Below are 21,211 nucleotides of genomic sequence, written 5' to 3' on the forward strand. Positions count from 1 at the left end.
TTTTAGTATTTGAGTGATTCATTTCTGTGCCCAACTGGGACTAACTTTTTAAAGGCTGAACTTCCACAGGCATTACTAAAAAAAGCTGCTGCACAAATCTGAGCCAATCTTAAACTGTGATACAAAGAAAAGAGCACACCAAATAGTGTTCTTGCCTGAAGCCTCAGGCACTAAATAGCTTCAAGGCTGGAGGAACTGGAGACTGGATGAGGCACTCAGTGCCAGGGTTTAGTTAATTAGGTGTTGGGTGATAGGTTGGACTCAGTGAGTATAAGCTGGGGACTTACATGTTGGAGAGCAGTGAAGGGGAGGAGGAGTCGGGAGTCCTGGTGGGTGAAAGTGACAGGACAGTGTCACTTTCCAGTGACAGAACAAGGGGCAATGGGTGGAAATTGAGGCATAGGAGCTTCCATGTGAACCTGAGGAAAAATGTTTTCACTGTGAGAGTGACAGAACACTGGAACCATCTGGGAGGTTGTGGAGTCTCTTTCTCTTGAGATATTCAAGAACCGTCTGGATGTGCTCCAGTGTGATCTGCTCTGGCAGGGGGGCTGGACCAGATGATCTTCCAACCTGGTTATTTCTGTGATTCTGTGAACTGCCCTCAGCAGGCACCTGTCTTTCTCTAGTAACAAAAGGCTACCCCAATCAAACTTCTGGCTCAGAAGCCTTGGCTAACCGTCTGCATAAGCCAGGATGCACTCAGTGACTTGCACACAGCCAAGTGAACACATACAGCAAAGCAGAATTCCCATTCCTCTGCTGGGAAACAATTATTTCCTTCTTGAACATCCAGGGGTTGCTGGAGCTGCAAACAAGCTCACATTTGCAAATCCATGGGAAGAAGACTCAAAGGTTTGTCATCAGTACCTCAGCAAAGGTTTCAATCCGCATCGATCCAGCAAAGCTCAACTTGTTATTGGTCTATCCCAAGTCCTTTCTCTAACGATTGCCTCGAGGAAAGGAAACTAAATGCAAATATCTCTTGAGAATGAGTAAATCTTTCAAGATGCTGCTCCAGAGTTACTTGAGAAATGCACGATCAGCTTATGCCCTACTGTTATTTCCCAGGTGCCAGCTGAAATGCACAGGGAAGCCAAACCGAGGCAGACAGGATGAATAAATAAGATAACTACATTAGAGGAAGCAGGAGAGAAGAAATGGACTGTGTCTAACTGTGGAAAATAAACACAAGGCAGAGAAATCAGAAGGCAATAATCAAGCACACATTCCTTGACAGAGAAAGATTAGTTTATCATGTTGAAGCAAAGCACTGGTATGAAAAATGAATCATACAGGTATAAATTATTCATGTGTGAGGATGGTTCAGTCATTAAGATACTTACACCGTGACTGAAGCACTTACACACTGTGCTGATTTATTGGCTATGTAATTACATAAGATATACTGATGAATGTTTGCATGAAAAAGGCTCCAGATTTTTTTTCTCCTGTTAATAATTTTTCTCACTTTTGAGCGCTGCATCTCAATCAGCACAAGAGGCTTGATTAAAACCTCCCAGAGGAGGCAGGATGCCTTCCTGCATGCTAATACATTTCTTCAGCTAGGTAGCAGCACATCTCTTTTTTTTTTTTTTTGGTTGCTTGTTTGACAGCTTAAATCACACAAGGGCTTTTATCCTGAAGATACTTTTATGGTGGGTAAATATCCCATAAGACAGACAAAAAGTTTTACATAAAAGAAGCGTTGTCACCATAGAACCAACCAGGTTGGAAGAGACCTCCAAGCTCATCCAGTCCAACCTAGCACCCAGCCCTGTCCAGTCAACTAGACCATGGCACTACACCTTAAGCTGATACCTTCCAATAAAAACTGAAGAATCACAGAATCAACCAGGTTGGAAGAGACCTCCAAGCTCATCTAGGCCAGCCTAGCATCCAGCCCTATCCAGTCAACTAGACCATGGCACTGAGTGCCTCATCCAGTCTTCTCTTGAACACCTCCAGGGATGGTGACTCCACCACCTCCCTGGGCAGCCCATTCCAATGCCAATCACTCTCTGTGAAGAAATTCCTCCTAGCATCCAGCCTATACTTCCCCCAGCACAACTTGAGACTCTGTCCCCTTGTTCTATTCCTGGTTGTCTGGCAGAAGAGCCCAACCCCACCTGGCTACAACCTCCCTTCAGGTAGTTGTAGAGAACAATGAGGTCACCCCTGAGCCTCCTCTTTTCTAGGCTAAACAATCTCAGCTCCCTGAGCCTCTCCTCATAGGGTTTGTGTTCCAGGCCTTTCACCAGCCTTGTTGCCCTTCTCTGGACACCTTCCAGCACCTCAACATCTCTCTTGACTTGAGGGGCCCAGAACTCCCCCTCACCTCAAAAGACAATCACACATTATTTTTCAAGTTCAAAAAGGAATATATTTTTATCCTGGTTTCCAAGGGAAATAAAGCCTAAGTGATCACATCACATGCATTTTTGTTTCCCTACTTGTTAATCTATATAGCTGCTAATTCCAACCTATCCTCATGGCTTGCAAGTGATGGGGTGGAGAACTTAAAACCTCTTCAAGATTCTCATAGCAGGGCAAGCCAAAAAGGGAGCTGCTTGCATTTGACAGCAGAAAATCCACATCTGAAACAGCACTTTAAAATATCCTAAAATGAGACTGGCTTCAGTCATAGCTTACACTCAATATTGACACTAAGTCCATGGGACAACAAACTTGATTTGTCCATGATAGTTTTGTTTGTTTGTTTGTTTGGGTTTGGCTTTTTTTTGGGGGTTATTTTTTAGTTGTTTTTTTTTTCCCCTTCCCAAAGCCTTCTCATACTTCAGATGGGAAGTGTCATGAGCACATTCCCATATGAACCCTGAGCTCTGCTGCTGCTACGTAGCTCCACAGTTTCCCATTTCTCTAACTGGAAGGTTTTCAGTGCTTTCTTTTTTGTATATATCAATTATTTTTTCCCCAGAAGTTGTAGCAACACAAGGTACCAATAATTGAGAGGCTTGCAATAGACAGACAAGGAAGAAAGGTGTTAAAACAGATTTTGACCTTAAAGAGACAGCTGAAAGACACAGCTCCACAAGGCTGCTATTGATCTTGCCTGAATGCTGCTGTGTCTTCTAGCAATGATGGGAGTGACAAACAAGTGGATGCTTTATTATCTCACACTATTTTTTCTCTTGCCAACTTTTTTCTCTATCAGATGTCCACAGGCTAAACAATTTTTTCACTTTAAAATAGTATATAGCAAGTGGATGGTTGCCCTTTCTTCTTGCTGTGACTGAAAGCAGTAATAACACCAAACCAGCAAGCCTGTGCCTGTTCAGATAAGTAAACAAATGCACAGCTCCATGAAACTGCACTGCTCCCAAAGCAAAGTTTTAATGCTTTGGTAGCAGTGCATTCACATAGAATCATAGAATCATAGAATCAGCCAGGTTGGAAGAGACCTCCAAGATCATCCAGTCCAACCTAGCACCCAGCCCTAACCAATCAACTAGACCATGGCACCAAGTGCCTCATCCAGTCTTTTCTTGAAGACCCCCAGGGACGGTGCCTCCACCACCTCCCTGGGCAGCCCATTCCAATGCCAATCACTCTCTCTGTGAAGAACTTCTTCCTAACATCCAGCCTATACCTACCCTGGCACAACTTGAGACTAAACAGATCTAAATGTGTCTCACTTCTGTCACACTAGAACCTATTGCTTCACAGAAATAGTTTTTTATTCCCCCCTCCCACTCCCAACAAGAAATGGCTCAGAATTTCAGACATCTCACAGGTTTATCACTAGGACAGCTCTGAGTGTTTCCTTTGGAGAGCTCGATGGCTGAAATGCTGAAATCAGAGACAATACATTTCTTACAGGGCACTTAGAATCCATGGCCAGCTGCTCAAATTTGAGCCTGGGTGACCAACCCAAAAACCAGGCAGAACTTCTTACAGACTGGATGAATTTTGCTTCTAAGACCTGACACTTTGGCAGTGACACTTCACATTTCACAAGGCCCTTTACAGCACTTCTCGGCTGGCAGCAGAGCAACACAAAAGCAGAGAGGGATTCTGTGTGCATTCACATCCACTTTTCTTCATTAACAAACAGCCTAACCATTAATGTCAAACTGGGCTGCCCAGGGAGGTGGTGGAGTCACCATCCCTGGTGCTGTTCAAGAAAAGACTGGCTGAGGCACTTAGTGCCATGGTCTAGTTGACTGGATAGGGCTGGGTGCTAGGTTGGCCTGGATGATCTTGGAGGTCTCTTCCAACCTGGTTGATTCTATGATTCTAACTGTATCTCAAACTGCACTTAATGACTTTTGTCACCCTCCATGTGGTTTGCTTATTGTATTCCATGAACACTGACGCAGAAAGAATATTCTTTGTGTCCATGAAAACACTCCTTAAGGCTGCTACACTTCAAGGTACAGAATTGGTTAACCAGGTTGGAAAAGGTCTTTGAGATCAAGTCCATCCTACCACCCAAGAAAACTACACAGACAAAGTCCCATCCTAGGATATTGTAATGTTGTTATTCTATTCTGCTTTCTGGTATCACAGAATTAATCAGGTTGGAAAAGACCTTCAAAATCATCAGGTCCAACCTATCACCTAATACCTTTTAATTAACTAAACCATAACACCTCATGATTTAATCATCCAGCCTCTTTTTAAACACCTCCAGGGATGGTGACTCCACCACCTCCCTGGGCAGCCCATTCCAAAGCCAATCACTCTTGCTGTGAAGAATTTCTTCCTAATATCCAGACTAAACCTGCCCTGGTGCAGCTTGGAACTGTGTCTTCTTGTGTTGCTGGTTACCTGGGAGAAGAGACCAACCCCCACCTGCCTACAACCTGCTTTCAGGTAGCTGTAGAGAGCAATGAGGTCTCCCCCAAGCCTCCTCTTCTCCAGGCTAAAGTCGTCCCAGTTCCTCCCAGCCCAGCAGCACAGTTGTATCCCTACCTGTGCCAGTGAGCCTTGCAATCATCCTCTATCATATTACAGCCCCACTACTTCCCTTGTCACGGGTCCCTGAGACTGCCTTAGTGACAGGTGGTTGATCCTCTCTGAGCATCCATTTTTCCATGGTCTCAAGACAGGAACAAATCCCAGAAATGACTGGTGACTTCAGTGTGCATGAGAATGATCTGCTGGGGGCAGAGAAACCTTTCTCCACCTTTTTTCTTCCTCCATACCTCTTCACCACTAACACCACTCTTCTTTTTTGACACAGGTTTGTTGTTCACCAGGCCACAGATGCAGAGGGATGACAAAACCCACTTTTGCCAGGGTTATTTTTTCAGCCACATCCTAAAACATTTCTCAGCTCACCTTGATAACAGATTTAATTTCCTCTCTAGGGGCATTTTCATTCACTTGTATTTAACACCAACTAGATCAGCTAAATCTCCCTCTCACACACACAGCTGACTGATGGATACTGAAACACTAAAGGGTGTTTTTGAGCTAGAGGCTGCTTATTTATGCAATTCCCTTTCCTGTAATCCAAAGATTACTTTATCTCAACGACCTCCTAATCTCCATTTTTGCAAAGAAGGGAATATTAATTACACATTTTTTAAAGCTGATCTAATTAAGAAATTTACATTGGGATCATGGGTCAGTGATTGGGCTCCTCAATTCAAGAGAGATGTTGAGGTGCTGGAAGGTGTCCAGAGAAGGGCAGCAAGGCTGGAGAGGGGCCTGGAACACAAACCCTATGAGGAGAGGCTGAGGGAGCTGGAGGTGTGCAGCCTGCAGCAGAGGAGGCTCAGAGCAGAGCTCATTGTTGTCTACAGCTACCTGAAGGGAGGTTGTAGCCAGGTGGGGTTGGGCTCTTCTCCCAGGCAACCAGCAAGAGAACAAGGGGACACAGCCTCAAGTTGTGCAGGGGGAAGTCTAGGCTGGATGTTAGGAGGAAGTTTCTGGCAGAGAGAGTGATTGGCACTGGAATGGGCTGCCCAGGGAGGTGGTGGAGTCACTGTCCCTGGAGGTGTTCAAGAGAAGAATGGATGAGGCATTTAGTGCCATGGTCTAGATGATGGGTGCTAGGTTGGACTGGATGATCTTGGAGGTCCCTTCCAACATGGTTGATTCTATGATTTCAAAAGAGAAAGCAGCAGCAGTAAGAGAGGCTTCTGCAGTATCTAAAAGGCACAGCACTGAAGGTGTCCTGTAGCTGGGTACCACCACTACCACTTGTTTAGAGCAGTATTATTTGAACCCTCATACTTTGGTGACTATAAAGGTCATAAGTAAGCCAGGCACAGGGCGCTGATGCACAGTGCTGGCCTTGGTGCTCTGCTCTGCTTAAGGTTTGCACCCTGTCTTTTGTTCACGCTTCATTTGGCAGAGTAACCTTGTTTCCTCTCAGCTTTGATGGGAGAAGTAGAATCAATGCCAGCTAGCAGGCTCTGCTAATGATTTCTGCAGAGCTAAAACTCATTGACACTGTCTCTAATTCTCCCCTGAGACTTAGAATACAAAAAATATTAGCAAGCTTAATGACATGTGAGACTTTACCCTAAAGTGTAGTTTGGAAGGGAGTAAGCTGGCATTATTTTAATGCAAGCAATATTTGGGGAGAGAGTGAGCTAGTTTCTTTAATAATAAAACAACTATTTAAAAATTAAAGATTTTCCTTGTTCCAAGGGCCAGTGTCAGTCTCCAAGGCTCAGCTTCTAAGATGCCACAAAATCTGTGTGCTGCCAGTGTTCCCTGGGTTATGGAGTATCTGTGTGCTGCAGGCAGGCTGTAGAGTAACAGTTGTTTTAGTTTTTGTTCAGCTCAGCTACAATCACAGAACCAGGCAGGGTTGGAAGGGACCACAAGGATCATTTAGTTCCAACTCCCCTGCCATGGGCAGGGACACCTCACACTAGATCAGGCTGGCCAGAGCCTCATCCAGCCTGGCTCTAAAAACCTCCAGGGATGAGGCTTCCACCACCTCCCTGGGCAACCTCTTCCAGGGTCTCACCACCTTCATGCTGAAGAACTTCTTCCAAACATCCAGTCTGAATCTACCCATTTCTAGATCTGTTCCATTCCCTCCAGTCCTATCACTACCTGGTATCCTAAAAAGTTGCTCCCTGGCTTTCTTGTAGGCCCCCTTAAGATACTGAAAGGCCACAATAAGGTCACCTTAAAGCCTTCTCCTCTCCAAAGTGAACAGCCCCAACTCAAACCAGTAGTAAAGTACATATCTAAAATAGTGTCTTTTCCCTTGTTGCCAGGAACAGCACAGCACTGGAGCTACTGAGCTACTAACTGAATGAAAGCCCACAGAGTCCACAAAGGCTGGCCATGGGCAGGCAGTGTGAGCTTGCAGCACAGAAGGTAAATCACAGCCTGGGCTGCATCCAAAGCAGCACTGGCAGCAGATCAGAGAGGGGATTCTGCCACTCTGCTCTGCTCTGCTGAGACCTCACCTGCAGTGCTGCATCCAGCTCTGGAGCCCTCAGTACAGGAAGGACATGGAGCTGATGGAGCAGGTCCAGAGGAGGCCATGGAAATGCTCAGGGGGTTGGAGCAGCTCTGCTACAAAGCCAGGCTGAGGGAGCTGGGGGTGTGCAGCCTGGGAAAAAGGAGGCTCCAAGGAGACCTCTTAGCAGCCTGCCAGTACCTGAAGGGGGCTACAAGAAGGTTGCAGAGAAACTGTTTGCAAAGGCCTGCAGGGACAGGACAAGGGCAATGGCTTCAAGCTAGAGCAGAGCAAATTGAGACTGGATGTTAGGAACAGGTTCTTTATTATGAGGGTGATGGAACACTGGAACAGGTTGCCCAGGGTCTCATTCCTAGAGATATTCAAGGTGAGGCTGGAGAGGGCTGTGGGCAACCTGCTCTAGTTGAAGATGTCCCTGCTGACTGCAGGGGAGCAGTTAGACTAGATGACTTTTGAAGTTCCCTTCCATTCTAGACCATTCTATGATGCTATGATAAAAACCCAGGAACTTGCTGCTAAGAAAGAAAAGCCTGGTGGCATTTCACACCCTCTCTCCTTTAGAATAGCCAGACTTCAAAAATTAAAATCAGAGATCATTTCAAGAATGTGCCAGCAGAATGAATGGTAATGGAATCAGAGAGACCTCTCAACCTCATGATGGAAAACAGAGACAAATGTGCCACCTAGCTCCCTTCTACACCAGTGAGTCTATATTCTTGCCAAATTATTGGCAGCCTTTCCATTTCCCTCTGCTCGTTTACATGACTCTAGTTCAGCCAAGTTCTTAAAACCTAAATCCTAAGAGCTGCCTTTATCTAATTCCATAGTTTGCAACCTTCTCAGCTAAGAAATGACTGCTAACCAGGGGAAGAACCATCTGTGCCTGCAAAGTCCTTGTACCTGTGTGGGTGGGGACGTGCTCAAAATCCACTTGGGACTCTGTCAGACTTTTAATCATGTTCAGATCACAAAAGCCTGTCTAAACTTCTCTCACTTAAAACACTTAATTCTTGGGACACTCCTGTTTCCTACTAACTCTGTTTTATGCTCAGATATCAACATTAGAGGTCGGAAGGGACCTCCAGAGATCATCAAGTCCAACACTGCTGCCAAAGCAGGTTCCCCTAGGATAGTTTGCATAGGAATACATTCAAGTGGGTTTGGACAGTCTCCACAGACTCCACAACCTCTCTGGGCAGTCAGTTCCAGGGCTCTGGTACCCTCACTCTAAAGAAGCTTCTCATCATGTTGAGGTGGAGTCTCCTGTGTTCTAGCTTGCATCCATTGTTCCTTGTCCCATTACTGGGCACTACTGAAAAGAGATTGGCATCTTCATCTTGCCACCAATCCCTCAGACATTTATAGACATTGATCAGATCCCCTCTCAGCCTTCTCTTTCAAGACTAAACAGCCCCAGGCCTCTCAGTCTTTCTTCATAGCAGAGAGGTTCAAGTCCTGCAATCATCTTTGCAGCTCTCCACTGCACACTCTCCTATCTTTCATCTTTACGAGGTCCCTTCTCTACTCAAACCCTGTTACATTACACTCCAGTCTCTTCATTTATCTCTATTTTTTGTGTGCCTTGTTATTCTAAAACTCAATTTATCTATTGCTGAATTTACAACACAGAGGGGACACGGTGGATGGAGTCTATACAGAAGATTCTGGGTTTGCCTCTTTGAGGTTAGTCTGAATGCATTTTAAATAAGCCCAGACTGCAATTTCTTTCCTTTGTTACCTTGAAAATGAATCCTGCTCAGTAAATTCAGGTGGCATTTAAAGAACCAATGAAAACTCAAATCTCCACTCCTGGTGGCAACACACAGTTTCAGAACTTGGGAACCTAGAAATACACATTTCTATCAAAGAACAGCTCCTGAAAAATCACCCTGAAACATTATATAGCATCAGAATGACTGTGAAATATTTAGACAAGTCAGCAGTGACAGAATCTTGCCTGCATTTCACTCCAGGATTGGAATGCACAAATAATTACTTGTAACAAAATCATCTCCCAAGAAAGACACTGAAACAAGTCCAAACAACATGTGCTGAGACCCTACAGTGCAAAATGCTTCTTTGTCTATTGTACAAAGCATGGATAAAACCACAGCACCACCAAATCACAGAATGGTTTATGTTGGAAGGGACCTTGGAAGATCATCTAGTTCAAGCTCCCTGACACGTTCAGGGACATCTTTGATAGATCAGATTGCTGAGAGCCTCTTCCAACCTTGAACACAGCAATGTGCTCTTGTGGCCAAGAGAGCCAATGGCATCCTGGGGTGAATCAAGAAAAGTGTGGCCAGTGGGTCTAGGGAGGTTCTTCTCCCCCTCTACTCTGCCCTGCTGAGGCCACACATGCAGTACTGTGTCCAGTTTTGGGCTCCCCAGTTCAGGAGAGACAGGGACCTGCTGGAGAGAGTCCAGCAGAGAGCCATGAGGATGAGTGGGGCACTTGAGCATCTCCCCTTTGGAGAGAGACTAAGAGCCCTGGGGCTGTTTAGTCTGCAGAAGAGAAGGCTGAGAGGGGATTTGAGCAATGTCTATCAATAGCTGAGGGGTGGGGGTCAAGTGGAGGGGGCCAAGCTCTTATCACTGGTCAGCAGCAAGAAGACAAGGAGCAACAGCTACAAACTGGAACAGAGAAGGTTTTCCCTCAACATGAGGAGAAACTTCTTTAGAGTGAGGATGCCAGAGCCCTGGAACTGACTGCCCAGAGAGGTTGTGGAGTTTCCTTCTCTGCAGACTTTCCAAACCCAACCTGGATGCATTCCTGTGCAAACTACTCCAGCAGATCCTGCCTTGGCAGGGGGTTGGACTCAATCTCTGGAGGGCCCTTCCAACCTCTAAGGTTCTATGATTCTGTGAACACTTCCAATGATGAGGCATCCCCAGCTGTCTGGCAAGCTGCTAGATACATATGTACCAAAGACCATCTAATGCTTATATTTCTCTTGCAAGCAGGGCAGGAAATAAACCACCCAAGAAGTCTGATTTCTCCAAAATGGCCCAGCCTGTGCAGGATTCTGTACCTGCCCAGTCAAAACAAACAGAACAAATAAGAATGAGACAATTTGCACCTCTGCCTGCAAGCTAAGGCACAGCTGGTGTGTCAAATGGTACATCTGCCAGCCTCAAAAGTCAGCTTGCAAATACACACTACCATAAATAACACAGGGAGCTGCAGTGCCCATACATTACAACTGCTTGTCACAATGACCTCAAGTTTCCACTGGATAGGAAACAGCAATAATTGGAGTGGGACTAGATGCTTTTCAGAAGTCTACAGAACACAAAACCCTCACTGCCAGCGCTTGACAGATGGAAGTGAACACTTTGAACACCCAAACTCTGTGTTGAGCTGACAGCTCCCCATCTGCCCAGGCCTCGACCAGGAGAGCAGCATCTTGAAGAATCCCAAAAGCCTCAAAGCAAAGGTGTGCCCTGGACACTTCCTACATCTTGAGACCTGACAGGCACACAAAAGACATCAGGTAAATAACCACAGATCACAGAACTGTCAGGGTTGGAAGTGACCTCAAGGATCAACAAGATCAAGTGCTATGTCCTGTATCTGGGTCAGGGCAATCCCAAGCACAAATCCAGCCTGGGTAGTGAGTGGCTGGAGAGCAGCCCTGAGGAGAGGGACCTGGGGGTGCTGGTGGACAAGAAGCCCAACATGAGCCAGCAGTGTGCACTTGCAGACCAGAGGTCTAACCAGAGCCTGGGCTGCAGCAGAAGCGTGGCCAGCAGGGCCAGGGAGATGATTCTCCCCCTCTACTCTGCTCTAGTGAGAACCCACCTGGAGTACTGTGTCTAGTTCTGGAGCCCTCATTACAAGAAGGATGTGGACGTGCTGGAAGGTGTCCAGAGAAGGGCCACTGGGATGCTCAGAGGGCTGCAGCAGCTCTGCTATGAGCACAGACAGAAAGAGTTGGGGCTGTTCAGTCTCAAGAAGAGAAGACTCTGAGGTGACCTTCTTGTGGCCTTCCAGGATCTGAGGGGGGCTACAAAAAAGCTGGGGAGGGACTTTTTAGGTTGTCAGGGAGTGACAGGAATGGGGGGAATGGAGCAAAGCTGGAGGTGGGGAGATTCAGGCTGGACATGAGGAGGAAATGGTTCAGCATGAGAGTGGTGAGAGCCTGGAATGGGTTGCTCAGGGAGGTGGTTGAGCCCCCATGGCTGGAGGTGTTTAAGGCCAGGCTGGATGGGGCTCTGGACAGCCTGATTTGGAGTAGGGTGTCCCTGGGCATGGCAGGGGGGATTGGAACTAGATGATCCTTGTGGTCCTTTCCAACCCTGACTGATTCTATGATCATTCAGTTCCAACACCCATGCCATGGGCAGGGACACCTCACACCAGAGCAGGTTGCCCAGAGCCACATCCAGCCTGGCCTTGAAAACTTCCAGGGATGAGGCTTCCACCACCTCCCTGGGCAACCTGTTCCAGTGTCTCAGCACCCTCATGATGAAGAACCTCTTCCTAACATCCAAAGAGATAGTATGAATTCCTGATGCTACAAGTTTGTACTATCAGTACCACTTCTATTTTTTCCCAAGCAAGTTTGGTCTCTTCAATAATTTATGCTCTAGAAAAGCTGCCATAAACAGTAAGTGCATTGGGCACATCCATGGTATAAAATGCTACCATGTAGATGGTTGAAGCTGAGATCTGACCTTGCCATTTTTTGCAGCAAGGAGCAGTGTGAGAGTTGTGCAGCTCTCAGGTGGGAGTTGAGACACAGAAGTTTCATGTAAAGATGAGGAGGATTTTTTCCCTGTGAGGGTGACAGAGCACTGGCACAGGCTGCCCAGGGGGGCTGTGGAGTCTCCCTCTCTGGAGATGTTTAAAACCTGCCTGGATGTGTTGCTGTGTGACCTGCTCTAGGTGCACCTGCTCTGGCAGGGGGGGTTGCACTGGATGAGCTTTGGAGGTCCCTTCCAGCCCCTGACATTCTGTGATTCTGTGCAAAAATAATCTGGGATTGCTTGTCTGTTGCTTATGTGCTTCCTGCTTTCCCTCCCCAGTACCTGTTCCAAGGAATCCTGGGGATATTCACACTTCTAAATGAAATGGAAGTTTCTATGCTGCCTGATCTCTGCAGTCTACACTTCCAGCAAAAACGATTTCCCACATCTCTTCTCCCCAAACACCAAGCAAGCAATAAGCTCTAGAAACTGAAGCATCCCATAACTGATGGAGTGCCAGTAAGGAGAAGTGTACTCTTTCATCTGCTTCCTCAGTAGGCAGCCTGCCAGCTTGCTGCCAGGGTCACCCTTGGCAAGGTTCCTATGTGGCTTCTTCTCTGCTGCAGGACAAACCATTTAACTCCTGCCAGAGCTGCTCCTGCTGCCAGTCAGGAGGGACTTCAAAACCTCTCAAGCCCCCTTCTGATGAGTTTTTTTTTGAGTTTAGTGCTCATGAAGGTCACAGATTTGTAGCACAGTAATTACTGGATCTGTGTAAAGGAGGAACTGTAAAAAACCATTTCCAGGTGTGGGGTTTTCTTTTCCTTGCCTTCTATTTTTTCCCCACCAGTGAAAATGCACCCAAATTTACGTGAGCTGTAAAGACCTTGAAGAAGTAGAGGTCACAGCACTCAGAAGGCAGCTATTTCATTCAGCACTGCTGAGCTGATTGTAATAGGAAGGCTGTGCTTATGCAAAGTGTGTAAAAACCCAAATGAGGACTTGATTAAAATCAGCAGAACATCAACATAAATCATAATAAAAATACAGGCACAGAAAAAAGAGGAGAAGTGTCTGTTTACAAACAGGATGGCATTAAGAGGAAAATATTATGGTCACCCTGTGGGCACAAAGCACTTAAAATTTAATGAACCCCAGAATAAATATTGCCTGGGTGAACTCAGCTTTACCTCCCTTCTTGAATTAAATAACCACATATTCGTACTTCCTGAAGAGTCTCATGTGGAAAGTAGACTGTGACTACTTAATGAGTGCCAACACTTTCCCCTTTCCTTACCATACCTGTGCCTTAATTACTTAACAGTGTTCTCAGCCTTCTCGGACCAGATGTGGTGGTGCAGCCTCTGAATATTCATTACAGCACACGTTTATGAATGATTCTATCTTATAACTGCCCTTTTGAGCAAAAGCATGGTGTTTTCCTCACTGTACAGATGAAGAAATGAAGAAGTGAAGGTCAAAAGCATCCATTAGACTGGAGGGGACAATCTGAGACACTTATGCTGGGATTCTCTGCACCAAAATGCAGGTGTCTATAGAGCAGATCTAGGACTACACCTGAGTTAGAGACCTAAACTCCCTCTATGACCATCAGAGAACACTGGCATTTAAAATATGTGTTACACTAGCCCTAGTTTAGGCAGCTACACCAAAATGGGGACAGAGTGGCTGGAGAGCAGCCAGGAAGAAAGGGATGTGGAGGTACTGGTAGATAGTAGCTGAAGATAAGCCAGCAGTGTGCAAGAGAGCCAATGGCATCCTGGCCTGAATCAGGAACAGTGTGGCCAGTAGGGCAAGGGAGGTTATTCTTCCCCTTGTACTCAACATTGGTCAGACCATACCTTGAGTCCTGTGTCCAGTTCTGGGCTCCTCAATTCAAGAGAGATGTTGAGGTGCTGGAAGGTGTCCAGAGAAGGGCAACAGGGCTGGTGAAAGGCCTGGAACACAAACCCTCTGAGGAGAGGCTGAGGGAGCTGGGGGTGTGCAGCCTGCAGAAGAGGAGGCTCAGGGCAGAGCTCATTGCTGTCTACAGCTACCTGAAGGGAGGCTGTAGCCAGGTGGGGTTGGTCTCTTCTCAGGCACTCAGCAACAGAACAAGGGGACACAGTCTCAAGTTGTGCTGGGGAGGTCTAGGCTGGATGTTAGGAGGAAGTTGTTGGCAGAGAGAATGATTGGCATTGGAATGGGCTGCCCAGGGAGGTGGTGGAGTCACTGTCCCTGGAGGTGTTGAAGCCAAGCCTGGCTGGGGCACTTAGTACCATGGTCCAGTTGACTGGATAGGGCTGGGTGCTAGGTTGGACTGGATGATCTTGGAGGTCTCTTCAGCAGCCCCAAATCCCTCTTCTCAGGGCTGCTCTCAAGCCAGTCCCTTCCCAGCCTATACTGGTACTTGGGATTGCCTCAATCCAGATGCAGGAACTTGCACTTGGTCTCATTGTCCCAAAATGCTGCTTCTTCTGAACACACTGAGCTGTATCCTTTCCTTATGAGGAACAGCTGAGGGAACTGCTCAAGTCCTCCAGTCATCCTTGTGGCTCTCTGTTGGACACTCTCCAGCAGATTTCTTTGTGTCCTGAATTGGGGAGCCCAAAACAGGACACAATAATTCCAGGCGTGGTCTCACCAGGACAGAAAGGAGGAGGGAGAAGAACCTCCCTAGACCTGCTGGATGCTGGATCCTGCCCAAAGGATCAATGGCTCTTGATCAATGGCACTTCAGGTGACAGCACACTGCAGCCCTTCTATGGCTAGGGATTAGATACAGCATGCAAAACCCACTAAACCCTGCAGAGAGAATCACCTCACAAAGCTCATTCAACATCCAGCTAACAATGCAGTTCCAGGGTATTTAATCTAGGAATTGTTCTGTTTTAAAATGAGAAAGTTAAGTGTGAATAATGACCTCTACCTATAAATTACTGCTGCCTCCCTGAGTGAGAAAGTGGCAGGAAGAACTGCTTGTGGAGCTTGTTTTAGATTTGCTTTGCAGCTATAGGGAATGTTGTGCCAAAATCATATTAATGACAAAGGGGAAATCACAGGCTCACTGTGCCTGCAAGTCCAGCTTGGGCTTTCTTTCTCTTTTTCCCCTTATTTAAGCTGTTACAAGCTTTTAGATTTCAATTAAGAACACAGGGAAGATGACCTGAATCAGCAATAGGTTTTGGATGTGAAACAGAGAATCAAGAAAAACTCAACCAGGAATGTTTGAAGAAAGTGTTTGAGAAACCTCTTATGGAACACAACACAAGTCCCACAGCTCTGCCTCAAGGTGTACCTTTCACCATCTTTTCATGTACATATGTCCATCTTTCCATGTACACATCACCATCTTGTCATGTACATGTCACCCTTTACTCTGCTCTCATCAGACCCCACCTGGGTCTGGAGCCCTCAGCACAAGAAGGACATGGAACTGTTGAAGCCAGTCCAGAGGAGGCCATGAGGATGCTGAGAGGGCTGCAGCAGCTCTGCTATGAGGACAGGCTGAGATAGTTGGGGGTCTGCAGTCTGGAGAAGAGAAGGCTTCCAGGAGACCTTGGAGAGGCCTTCCAGTATCTGAAGGGGGGCTAAAGGAGGGTTGGGGAGGGACTATTGACAAGGTCTTGTAATGACAGGATGAGAAGTAACAGGTTTGAACTGGCAGAGGAGAGATTGAAACTGGATGTTAGGAAGAAGTTGTTAGCAGTGAGGGTGGTGAGACACTGGCACAGGTTGCCCAGGGAGGTTGTGGCTGCCCCCTCCCTGGAGGTATTCAAGGCCAGGTTGGATGAGGCCTTGAGCAACCTGTTCTAGTGGGAGGTGTCCCTGCCTATGGTGGGGGGTTGGAACTAGATGAACTTTGAGGTCTCTTACAACCTAAACCATTCCATTCTATTCCATTTCTATCCTATTTCTACTCTCTCTTTTCCTGCAGAAATCACCATATTTTCATGTGCATAACCTCTGCATTATCTGCCAGCAAAAAAAATGAAACTAACAATGTCATTCAGAGGCATTATAGTTGCTGGTGAAAACCTTGCCCTAGAAAGCCTTTTCCTCCTCATTAGCATCCCCATCTCTGCTTCCCCTTGTCTGTCTCTATTCTTCCCAGAGACTCACTGTCTTTGATGTCCCACAGAAGACTGTGTCAACTGGCAAACCTTACTCTGCTTCCAGTTTTGTGCAGCTAACCTACAGGTCTGGGTCACTGCATGACTTGACTCCCTTCCAAGAAAGAGTGCTTTTATACTGGGGTGGATTCTGCATGTCAGAATGGAATTCTATGGGCCAGGGAAGAAATACCTGGAGGCACATAAGAGGAAGGAAGAAACTTCAACTTGCTTTACCTGTAACCTTGGGAAGCTGTCATACCCTTCATTATTCATCTCTTCAGGACAGCTTAGCACTTTTGTTTGGGCTGCAGTGAGCCATGACTTTCCTGCTAGGGTCAGAATTGCAGCTAAAGATGAAACTGGAGAATAATCTGGATAAGTCCTCTTCATAAAATCACTGCCACCCTCTTCTCCCCCTCCAAGAGGAAAACAGCTAAAATTCAAGTGAAACCTGCAGTCAGGTGCTTGCCTTAGATTTACTTCCAAAGCAGATCTTGTTGGAGTGAGTCCAGAGGAGGCCACAAAGATGCTCAGAGGGCTGCAGCAGCAGAGTTGGGGCTCTGCAGTCTGGAGAAGAGAAGGCTTCCAGGAGAACTTGGAGTGACCTTCCAGTATCAGAGGGTGCTACAGGAGGTCTGGGGAGGGACTATTGACAAGGTCTTGTAATGCCAAGATGAGGAGTAGTGGGTTTAAACTGGCAGAAGAGAGATTTAGACTGGATGTTAGGAAGAAGTTGTTTGCAGTGAGGGTGGTGAGACACTGGCACAGGTTGATCCCATTCTGTGCTGCACAACCTCCCTGGAGGTGTTCAAGGCCAGGTTGGATGAGGCCTTGAGCAACTTGTTCTAGTGGGAGGTGTCCCTGCCTGTGGTGGGGGTTGGAACTGGATGAGCTTTGAGGTCTCTTCAACCTAAACCATTCTATGACTCTACATTCAATTATCATGGAGACATCGTTCTCTTAAGGTCTTCTCAGCTCTTCACTGCAACAGCAACATGATCAATTAATAGCAGCCTGACAGAATATTCTGGCAAGTTGCCTCTCAGATGAGAATTGTGAGACTCATAGAAGGTCAAACACCACTAATGTGAGTCACCAGGCAATAGACTAAAAAAAGAACTCATTAAGGTTTTGGTTGGACATAGACAGAGAATAATTCTTATCAATATTGTTTCCTCAGACCACTCTGTTAAATATTGAGTCCATAGGTTATGAAATGATCTCTTTAAATGCACAAAGCAAGGATTTAAGATGCAAGCACAGAGCAATAAGGTCTGCTCTCAGCCTCCTCTTCTGCAGGCTGAACACCCCCAGAATCCAGCCTTTTCCAGTGTTAACATTCTGTAAAATGATGAATGAGCTAGGTTGGACTGGGTGATCTTGGAGGTCTCTTCCAACCTGGTTGATTCTATGATCCTCAATGTAAAGGGAGGAAATTTGCCCTACTGCATGCCCAATGGATCCTTGAGTCCCTGCCAAGTCTGGACATTCCAGGAGATGGAATCTGACTGATTCTCAGGTTCTCTGCCCTTGGTCTAAACCATCAGGCACAGCCTGGCTGGGTCACATCAATGGGGAAAAAAAAAAGCCAAGACTATAGAGTGATTTGGTTCTGGAGTTTTGCAAACATCTCCCTGAGGGAAAATGGTGGGAGACATGAGGTGTTTCCACTGCCTGGAATGGAGGCAGGAATGGAGTTTTTGCTGCTCCTTGGAGAGGGGCCCTTTAAGAGACAGCTTCTGGGGTTACAACCCAAGCTCTCTCTGACATAAAAACAGCTCTGTCCCTTACGCCTCAGTCTCTCAGATAAGTGAAATGCCATTACACCAAACCTAGGGCTGGGGGCTTTTTTAATTGGATTTTTTCTGATTACAGAGTTTCTCTTGCATTGAATTGCATGGCACATGGAGAAGATCCTTTAATCTCCAAGAAGCTTAATTATCATCCTCTTTGTAAAACTTTCACATCTTCACTGTGAAGTTAAATACTTCAGCTACCTGCTCCTTTTTCCTTTTCACAGTACAGCACAATTCCAGATGCCTCATTGTTGCTGTTGGCCAGCATGCAAAGTAATAGATAAGTGAGTTTAATGAAAGACCTCTTGACTAGAATCACAGAATCACAGAATCGGTCAGGGTTGGAAGGGACCACAAGGATCATCTAGTTCCAATCCCCCCTGCCATGCCCAGGGACACCCTACTCCAAATCAGGCTGTCCAGAGCCCCATCCAGCCTGGCCTTAAACACCTCCAGCCTTGGGGGCTCAACCACCTCCCTGGGCAACCCATTCCAGGCTCTCACCACTCTCATGCTGAACCATTTCCTCCTCATGTCCAGCCTGAATCTCCCCACCTCCAGCTTTGCTCCATTCCCCCCAGTTCTGTCACTCCCTGACAACCTAAAAAGTCCCTCCCCAGCTTTTTTGTAGCCCCCCTCAGATCCTGGAAAGCCACAAGAAGGTCACCTCAGAGCCTTCTCTTCTTGAGACTGAACAGCCCCAACTCTTTCTGTCTGTGCTCATAACCTGCAGGTGAGCAGAGGTATGAGCATGTAGTAGGGATGGCAATTCTCTTTCATGCTGCATTTCATCTGGACAGCCTTCATGCAAAGTGGACAGATTTGATGAAGCTTTTTTTCCCCCATCTTGTACAAAATACACATATATGAGGTTTATTTGCTCCTTCCCTCCACTTCATAGATTGGTTTAGGTTGGAAGGGACCTCAATGGTCACAGGCAGGGACACCTCCCACTGGAACAGGTTGCTTGTAGCCTGAATGCTGGACAAGAGATGTTAGTTACTACAGCAATCTCCTCCTTCCAGTATTTGAGATACTAAAAGAAGTATAACAGCATATTTTTAACAGGCAGAGAGTGATTCCTTGTTTGGATCCAGACCCTTAAATTAGCATCTAGAGCATTGCTTGGAGAGAAGAAAGGAGAACAGATTAGGAAGCTCTTCTTTCATGAACCCCCACCATGAAATACATTAGATATTTCAGACTCAGTTTATTTCCCAGTTGTACACTGGCACAGGTTGCCCAGGGAGGTGGTGGAAGCCTCATCCCTGGAGGTTTTTAAGGTCAGGCTGGATGCGGCTCTGAGCAACCTGCTCTAGTGTGAGGTGTCCCTGCCCATGGCATGGGGGTTGGAACTGGCTGATCCTTGAGATCCCTTCTAGCCCTGACAACTCTGAGATGCTGTGATTTAGACTAACTGCACACAAGTACAGGTTTCACCTTCCTGAGGAGTCTATGAAGACAAATTTGTCCATTACTCTCAGTATGCAAGGGAAGGTAACACCTCCCTTCCTGCCTCCCCCTTCCCTTGCTATTTATGACAACTAAATGCCATTCTCTGCTTTCTGTTACAGGGTCATCTCATTTCACCTTTACAGCTTTGCTTTTTTTTTTCCCCCTCCCATACAAAGCAATGTTTCTTAAACTGCTTTTAATGAGGCCACGGTTTCAAAAGCACTAGAGAGAAATGTTAATTGGACCTGTTAGATTAATTTGTAACTTATATGGTTCAGCTAAATGCAATTTGCTTCTCTTTAGGGACGAGCAAGAAGTTTGTAAAGAAAGAAATATCAGTAAGATTTATGAAATCCTTGTAAAACATGACAACTCCTCCCTTCTGTAATCATTTGCCAGCTACATGGCTATCAAACTGTAACAGAAAATCATCAGCAGGCAGAGAAAACAAAACACAAATATTCTACAGGGCAAATACACTCAAGAATCATCAGACTTTTCTCATTAAAACACCATGATTTTAATTGCTTACAGCTTGGCCACAGTTCAAACACTTGGTGTGATGCTTGTTTTCTTGTGGTTGTCAACTCTCTCAGGCTGTACTTTCCCCCCCCTTCCTCTAGTTCTTTCAGCTGAAACAGGTCAGCTGTGTCTGAAAGCATCATGAGGGAAAACCATTCTGGTTTGCCTAGACACAGAAAATTCTGTAGGTTTTATATTGGAAATTCATGTTCTCTACAAGTCTTCATTGCCTGACAGATCTGGCACACAGAACCACAAATCAGGAGGAGGGGAGAGCAGATCTTGTGTAGAGGACTTGAATAGGCAAGATCAATGGGTCAGCATCAATGGGATGAGTTTCAACAAGGCCAAATGCCAGCTCCTGCACTTGGGTCACAACGACCCCAAGCAATGCTACAGGCTTGGGGCAGTGTGGCTGGAGAGCTGCTGGCAGAAAGGGATCTGGGGGCTGTAATAGACAGGAGCTGAAGATGAGCCAGCAACGTGCCCAGGTGGCCAAGAAAGCCAATGGCATCCTGGCTGGGATTAGAAATGCTGTGTCCAGCAGGAGCAGGGAGGTGATTGTGTCCTTGGACTCAGCTCTGGTAAAGCCACACCTAGAGTACTGAGTTCAGTTTTGGGCACCTCAGTACAAGAGAGCTGTGGAGGTGCTGGAGCCAGTGCAGAGGAGGGCAGCAAAGTTGGGTAAGGGCTTGGAGAATAAATCTGATGAGGAGTGACTGAGGGAGCTGGGTATGGTTAGTTTGAAAGAGAGGAGGCTGAGGGGAGACCTCATGGCTGTCTACAACTATCTGAAGGGACATTATGGAGAGGCTGCTGCTGGTCTCTTCTCACAGGTAATTGGAGACAGAACAAGAGGGAATGGCCTCAACCTGTCACTAGAGTGGGTTTGGACTGGACATTAGGAAACATTTTTTCCTGGCAAGAGTGTTCAGGCATTGGAATGAGCTGCCCAGGGAGGTGGTGGAGTCCCCAACCCTGGGTGTGTTTCAAGGTGGTTTGGTTGTGGTTTTTGATGATTTGATTCAAAGGTGAACTTTGTAAAGTAGGGATGATAGTTGAACTTGGTGATCCTGGGGTCTGTTGCAATCAGAAAGTTTCTATCATTCTGTGCAATGTGTATCAATAGATGAGAGCAGGGGGTCAGGAAGGGACAGGGGCAGCCTCTGCTCACTTGCACCCTGTGATAGGGTAAGGTGGTGGAGTGCCCAGGCCTG

The 21,211-nt window shown here is 46.5% G+C and overlaps 1 protein-coding gene across 14 annotated transcripts in view; it reads right to left on the minus strand.

Annotated features, from left to right (window-relative positions):
- Positions 1 to 21,211, minus strand: part of GRIP1 (glutamate receptor interacting protein 1) — a 358,558-nt gene that overhangs the window by 52,434 nt on the left and 284,913 nt on the right. The gene's annotated exons all lie outside the window — the stretch shown is intronic.

This window comes from Pogoniulus pusillus, chromosome 27, assembly GCF_015220805.1.
Source record: "Pogoniulus pusillus isolate bPogPus1 chromosome 27, bPogPus1.pri, whole genome shotgun sequence".
In the NCBI taxonomy this organism is placed as follows: domain Eukaryota; kingdom Metazoa; phylum Chordata; class Aves; order Piciformes; family Lybiidae; genus Pogoniulus; species Pogoniulus pusillus.